This window comes from Chelon labrosus (assembly GCF_963514085.1).
Source record: "Chelon labrosus genome assembly, chromosome: 14".
Lineage (NCBI taxonomy): Eukaryota > Metazoa > Chordata > Actinopteri > Mugiliformes > Mugilidae > Chelon > Chelon labrosus.
Window position 1 is genome coordinate 5,196,362 of NC_140347.1, and position 8,260 is coordinate 5,204,621.

Here is an 8,260-nt window from a genome sequence, read left to right on the forward strand (position 1 = left end):
AGTGAAGGATCGGTAATTACTTCACTGCATTTAAGTCATTTGTTTGTAGATACAGAGAGCAGTTGGAGCGAACCTGGAGCAACAGGCAGCTACTATGGGGGCAGTTTGGGGTGTATGTGCCTTGCTCAAAGGTATTTCAGTCATGGGTGTAGAGGGGATTTAAACCAGACTAGATTCAACCTTATAGTCATTGCAGGATTTATGTAGCCTGTAAGATGGCCCAAAGTCCAGGTTCGTGAAATCGGAAAATTTTGGTACCCAAGTTGCAGAGTTCTTGCCGTCACTTGTGGAGCAATCATAACCCAAAACTTTCAACTCTTAACAGTTTTGTCATTTGAAAGCAGCACTTCTGACCTGACACTGGTTCACAAACTCACAAAGCCGGCCCTACGTCCACCGTACACAAAACTTTCGTGGCAAGAAGTTGTTCTGGAGTCTCTGGAGTCTTTGATCAGCCGGGTCAATCAGATCGTTTGGGGGCGGGGCTTTGTAGTAGTCATACACACCATCTGAGCGCTGTGGAGTCGAATTAGTTTATGGCTCAGACTGGTTTTTGGACTATTACATTGCGAGCAGAGGTATTTTTTATTTATTTTTTTTAGTTGAGACGCGCCTCATAATGGTGTGTTATCAGACTGATAAGACTAGAGTGTGGCAACGCTAGGCTACACACACAGCAGAAGGCAGCTTGGCAGCTAACCAGAGGTGCAGATAGCACCAAGTGCAAATTAACCCACTAATAGGCTACAATCTATGACTGTTATATAACTATATTACGATAACAGTCTGTAGTAGTACAGTTATAGTCTATAACGTTAGTGTCGTTATGTAATGCTGTTAACAGGCACCAGTCATGTGAGTTCCTGATGAGCAGCACCCACAGATGTTCCTATTTAAACCCCAACACCAGTCTTTGTCTTCAAGCAGCTCTACAAGTCCAGTTGGTCTTGTTTCAGTATTTTTAAGATATAGTACATAACACTGGGTTAACGTAGTGACCCTACAGTCCCAAGTCTACTTCTCTAACCACTAATTACAGCTCCCCCCTTGAAAAGCACAAGGGCCTCATACATTCAAAGCCCGAGCTGCATCCCCTTCCCAGGCCGAAAACAAAAGGAACGGGTATAATGGAGGGTGGAGATGCAGTTTAATTGGTCAATAAAATGTGTATGGAAACACAAGCAGAAATCAGATAAAGGAGTGAATAAGGTTTTCCAGGAAAAGATTTCTAACCCTCAGATGCACTCGCAGAAAAGTCTGCAGGGTATGAAGATGGAGAGTAAACACGCAGAATGGCTTTCTTTGTTTGTTTTGTTTTTTTTCATAGTGTTTCTTCTTTTACATGGACTGGTGGGGTAAATACAGCCAGTTGTGGACATTTTCCAGTGTGAGACGAGTTTTCTGAATCACACAGCGGACCAATTATGAATGTGTTTCGTTTGACCCGTGTCAGGTATGGGGATCAATGATTTCGTAGGTGCAATTACATGCATTCGGCCTGAAAGTCTTGTGAGGTGAGATCACCCTCTGGTCTGTTTCAGCCTCGTCCAGTGTACACAAGTGACGCACGTGGGTTAGCATGTGTGCAAAACGTGGTTTCAGTTTTACATGTCGTGCACAAGAAACACTGCAGCTGCACTAGTCCTGGAGAAGACCCTTCAGCGTCGCGGCAAACGTCTTTTCTTTTGTCTTCTGTGATTTGCTTTTTGGAAAACGTGCACACAAACGACTCTCTGACATCTCGTCTTCTAATTTACTCCCGTCCGTTCGTCGTTCCTAGCTCCTAACTTCCGCCATCTGCTTCAAATTAAAATGCTTCAGCTGGCGGCTCATTGGGGACGCTCCCTGATCTTCCCTGGAAAGCTTTAATTGTGAAACCTGTAAAGGAAGCGCCGGGCGTCATTAGCAGCAGCTTGAAAGCGCGGCCGGGCAGAGGCAGACAAAATGCACGATTAAGTGAGTGAGAACGGTATCCGTGTCACAAACGTGTGGCGAGTATCAAGATCATGAATTAGAGCCGTGAAAGCGATAATGAATTTCATTTAGATACTTTTTTTTTTTCCTTTATCCTGCACCCAGTTGTGAAAAGCTTAACTTTCAGCTCATTGGCACACCCAGAAAAAGCTGATTATAATGAATGACCAATAAATTTGTAGAAATTAGACGTGTGACTATTTACAGTTTTGTAGTCAACGTTGTAAGACAAATGTTGGACTTTCAGCCAGGAGTCTGTGCTTCATGTCAGGAGATCATGAGTTTCTATGCAAATTTCTCCGAGCTCAGTCCTGCATTAGCCGTGAGATTATACATCAAATCATTTGTGCGAGAGGTTTAAACACTGTAATCCGCAGGATTTCAAATGAAGTCTTTCTAAAAAGTTATATCAGGAATTTGTGCTTCATGTGCACTCACCTGACTTCTGAATAATCGGAAGAACGAGCCACCAACTAGGAAACTTAACCACAGAAACACTGTACATATGAGTAACCCTAACCCAAACTTGCAACTCTAACAGTTTTGTCCCTTGAAAGTTGCGTGTCTATTATTTAGACGCACCAACCGGCGGTTCACAGACTCATGTTACAAAGCAAACTCTTCTCATATGCTTCAAGTTTTCTGCCATTTTTTTGTTTGGTGATGTCTCCTGAATCAGGCCACAGGAAGTCGTATTACACCGGTGATAAACTCTAATTGGAAAAATGAGTGAAAACAAGTAAAAATCTCAGCTCATGTTAGAACCACTACACAGAAAATCGGAAAATCTTTGGTACATGACTTGCTGAGTTGTGTGGAAACGCTGTATACAGTACGTGAGTAATCCCAATCCAAACTTGCAACTCCGACAGTTTTAAAAGTTGCACAACCATTTTTTTTTTTTTTAGAAACAAAACCTGATGTTACAAGGCTAACCTCTCCTCAACAAGTTTCCCTGCCAAGTTCTCGGTGACGAGTCCTGAATCAGCCGCATGAGACTGCATCACCACATAAAACCCTGTCATGAACTCTGTGTCATCAGCAGGACCTGAATGCAGGGCTTCTTCAAAACGTTCAGTTAGCATTAGTTTGTGCACTCGTGTGACGTTGGACCTGATCGGAAAAATTAGTCGTTGGATTGAGCTTGGAGCAACAGGCAGCTACTGTGGAGGCAGTTTGGGGTGTACGTGCCTTGCTCAAAGCCACTTCAGTCGCGGGTGTAGAGAGGATTTAAACCAGATTAGATTCAACCATATAATCATTGCAGGGTTTATGTAGCCTGGAAGATGGCCCTACGTCCAGCTTCGTGAAGTTGGAAAAGTTTGGTACCGAAGTTGCCGAGTTCTTGCCGTCGCTTGTGTAGCGATCGTAACCCCAACTTGCAACTGGACGAAGCACGTCCATTCTCCCGGAAACACCTGACACTGGTTCACAAACCCATGCCGAGATTCAAACCTCTCCTATATGCCTGTATGTATACGTAAATCTGACTTTGTGAGTTCTTTCTGCACCCATTCGCACGACTGTGGGACAGATTCAGAAGGCTTTAAAGTGAGCAGCATTGACATGCGAGTACAAAACACCTTTAAGGAACAAAAAATAGAACAATGCAAAAAACAAAAAAAGCCAAGAATGTAACAACTATCCATACTGTCCATGGAGGATCTAAACATGACCGTAGGAGTAAAGGGAGTTAAGTGGGATGATGTATTGCAGCATACACACCATTTATTTCAGTCATATTAAAGAGGCAACGCTTGTTTTTTCCAGTTCTGCATCCATCAGCAGCATTAAACCATCATCCTCAGCAGCTCCTGATTGACTTTAAAGTACTCGTGACAACTTGGCAAACTCCATCGGCGGTGCACGTCCGCGCCGTGCAACGTTCCGGTGATCTACTAAACGCTGATATTATTTTGTCAGCTCTTTCTGTTGCTGCAGCTCTGAAGGGTTCACACACACACATATATATACAGACCCTGTGGTTAACATGGGAACCATAATGTGACACGGCACCAACTGGAGCCGTTAAAGAATTCCATGTTCTGTCTCCTGGCGTACGCCCACACATACGGCGTGCATACACTGTACCTACAGAGCTTTCCTTTTTCCGCCGCTGTTTGACCAACATGTTTCCATTTAGCGGAGAAAGCAAAAAAGAGATGGGAGAAAAAGATGGAGGAGGGAGAGGGAGAAGAAAGAGACAGAGGGGAAGGGGTAGGGTGGGGTGGGATGGGTGGGGGGAGAGGTGAGGAAGGGGAAAAACAGGCGTCCTGTTGGTGTAAATTGCCAGTGGAAAAGAGGAGGCAGTCATATTTTCCACAGAGCTGCTGGGCCAGCCTTGAAACTATTACTGAGTTAACCCGTCTATGTGTGTGTGTGTGTGTGTGTAGCTTCATTACATTTTCCACAACAGTTTGCAAAAAAACACCAAGGAGCAAGATGGACAAGGGGAAGGAGTTTAGCTTGTGGACGGACGCTCTTGCTTTTACGACGCTGGAGGAGTTTATGGTTTGTTAAAGGTTCTCCTCTGATCGGGCAGCAACCAATGAGAACCGCAAAGCCTCCCGAAGAACTTATATAACGTCGGAGGCCGGTGGAGGCGCCGACACATGTTTAGGGCGGGTTGTGACGGAAAACCTTTGCGGCACCGCTCGGGGTTGTCCCCGATCCCCGCCGAGACTTCCTGCAGACTGGCGGAGGGCCCTGGTTAGATTGTATCCTCCTGGAGGAATACTCCGCATCTACTGCCAATGAGCCCTTGAGCAAGAAAAGGTGAATCCAAAGGAAAACACTGAGCAAGGATCAAGCCCACACAGGTCTGGAAGGTCTCATTAGAAGAAGAGTCTGGATAATGAGATTTTGGAAACCCTAACCCTAACCGCTCGACTTGATAAGATCAGACGCAACCAGCTGTTTGTTAGTCTACTACTTCAGTCTCTGAAGACCTGACAACTACCTGTCCTCTTTTCTGGTCGACATATATACACCAATCAGCCACAACATTAAAACCACTGACAGGAGAAGTAAATATGACAGAACAGAAAATGTTCTTCTGGGAAACTTTTGGACCTGGCATTCATTGGTGTGGATGTTACTTAGACATGTAGCACCCACCTAGACCAGACCAGGCACCCCCACCCCATAGCAATGACACTCCTTGATGGCAGCAGCCATAGGAAGAACTCAAAAAACATGAAGAACAGCACAAGGTGTTGACCTGGCCTCCAAAGAGGGCCTTCCCCTCAAAGGCCTCCCCCACTAACATCATTCTGTTTCCAGACACCGCAGGACACCCTCAGAAGGCCCATGTACATTCTCTGATGAGTCACCACAACAAGGCAGACCTGCACAATATTAGGAAGTTTGTCATAATGTTATGACTGATGGCTGTACGTATTCAGCCACCAGCCTCCAGCTGCAGTGACGTTTGTGATGCAAGCCTCTGCACACCAGCGGCCCTTCTTCGTGCGCCCGTCCCGAAGCGCGGTGACGGCCGTTGCGGAAGTCACCGTGTTTTATGCAACTTGCCTTTTAGAGATTCTTTGAATGAATGATGCATCGACTCTCTTCCCTGCGCTCAGAGTGGGAGCTTCCAGCCCACAGCAGCTCTGTAAAATGTTTCGAGTCAAATTCAGGGCACAGGACTATTCCTGGTGTAGGAGGAGAGTGCGTGCTTGCGCATATGGGTATGATGCTCACACTTATGTAAGCCTCTTTCATCTGCATCCCTCTTCCCTACTCTACTCTACTCCCCTCTTTTTTTAAACCTCATATCCTCTTGTTGTCTTACCTCTCCTACCATCTTCCTTCCCTCGTCTTTCAGTCTTGCCGCCTTGTTTATGCATCTCTGTTCTTTTTGTGTCTTTTTCTTTTCACTCCAGTTTTTCCCAGACTGTACTCCTCTCCTCTCCTCTCACAAGCCTGCAGGCAGTTTTTTTTTTTTTTTTTTTTAGCTGCACCTATAACGCTGAGTTAGTTTTCTTCTCAGGAAACCAGTCGTCCAGGCCTGGAGGCCATTTTTCACCCCGTTGCATCACAATCTGCAATCTGAGCCTCGCAACGGCACCAGTAATAGAACCGACTGACTATGTGGGGGCGGATAATTACCAAAAACTTTCACATAGAGACTTCCAAACCAAACAGGATACAATTAGGGATTTTGTTACCCTTATTTATGTCAGGAAAGGCTGACGACGAGTATCCCGGCATAACTAGTTCTCTGCCTGTGGGCACTGGGAGTTGCCCATTATGGAGGGTAATAAAACACGTATCAAACAGGGAATCAGTATTTCAAACTAAGACACAGGCAGCCCTGAACAAGTCAATTCATTTAAAAAAAAAAAAATCGAGCATTGTGTCATTTTAAATGTTTCCTATAGCCGTTTTTTATGCTAGCGGCAAACAAATGTTGAGATCATAGACAGAAGGGTAAAATGAAAATGGGTTTGGCAAAAAGTAGAGGTTCAGTTTCCCGCTTGCTTCTTCAACTGCAGATTACAGTAGTTAACTGTACATTTATACTTCTACTAACAACCTTTGGCTTCACAGGCAAATATGCAGATATGACATCTGCGATTACATGCTTCCAAACGTTTTGTACTGTACGTTGTCTGTTTCCATTTAATTTAAATCCATACGTATATTTGTACACATGTGCATACGCTGCTCTTACTGCTTCTGCACTTCTGGTTGGATGCCAGCGTTGCCTTGTACTTAAACGTGTAATCACAAAGCTAAAAAACAAACTCTCCTCAGGGACCGTAGCGTGTTTCTGCACAAAGCTGCTGGTCAGTCAGCGGCGTCCAAATGTTGAAGAGTGTTGACTCAGAGGTGGAGCGCATCAGTGAGACATCGCTGTTTTCTGCTTAGCAACCAGTTAATGAGAAGGGAAGCAAGAGCCAAAAGTCATACACGCAGAAGGCTCCTCTCATTTTTTACATCTCATCTGAACGTTCAAATCCACAAATGAAGTCACAACAATGTGATCATCGAGAATAAATCAACTGCAGACCAACTGATTCAGGAGAGGCCGGCTCTGTACAACCGGTTGCAGCTCTTCCTAGCTTCCTACGAGAACGCTAGTTGGGCCGTTGGCCACGTTTGGGTGCAAGCTCTCGGTCCAGACACTGGCGAATTGAGGCAACCTAAGATTGGGCCTTCAGCTTCACATTGAGCTAGCAGTTTTGGTGTTTCTGTAGGATTTAGGCAACAGGTGTTTGAGAGAACCCTAAAAGGTTCTCAACGTGTGGATGAGCTAATTGTGTAACACCAGACCAACAGTAGTCTAACATTTTCTGCCTCTAATATCGAAGTAATACTCTTTAATTTGCACCACTGAGGCTTTTGCATTACAGTTCCATTTTCTCCGTCTGAGAACGTGACATAAATCCTGCAGCGATCAGGCAGCAGCTGCATCAACATGACAAATTCTCCCCCTTCTCCCGATACTTTCTTTGCACCTCAGAGGTGAGAGAATCATCACTTCTCCAGGGCGGAGTGTGATTTTTTTTTTTTTTTTTTTTTTTTCTTGCACGGTTTCAGTTACACGAATTCTCGGGTGGAGCAGAACTCACTGTCGGGATCTGTTTTCATTTTTGTCTGTTTCCTGTTTTACCTTGTTGTGCGCTCTGTTGTGTTGCTGTTGGTTCAGCTTCCTGTTTTTTTCGCCCTCCTTTGTTATTACTGTCCTCGCCCTAATGCGGTTCACCTGTGTCTTGTTCCCCAGTGTGTTTGAACTATGTCTCATTCCCCTTGTCTTTGCCTATTTGCTATTTTTTGACATTTGGATTTTGCTCATTCCATGTCTACTGTGTTTGCCTGATTCTGCCTGCCTTTTTGGATATCGACCTTCTGCTACCATTGAATTAAAGAGCTTGTATTGTGGGCAGTACATTTACGTTGTTCCTCCTGTTTGCACTCAGGTCCGAGCACCCCAGCCCCTTTTGGGGAGATCTGGAAGGATCCAAGAGGAATAACGAGGAAGATCTTTTTGAGGCTCAGTCCGAGAAAGCAGCAGCAGCAGCAGCCGAGCTCATATCCACCGAAGAATACACAACTCCAGGAGGATGACGGCTGCCGGAGCGTCTGAGACTGTTTGCAGCGTCTTCTCCTGTCCCATCTCTTTATTTATAGGCAGTAGATGTATGTGCTGTAGGTGTGTGTGTGTGTTTGTCTGCGCTGCAGTTTATTCTTGACACAATGGGGGCGGGTGGTTGAATGACTACTGTCCTCAACACCCATTACTCACACACACACACACACAGACACACATCAGTGCTGACTG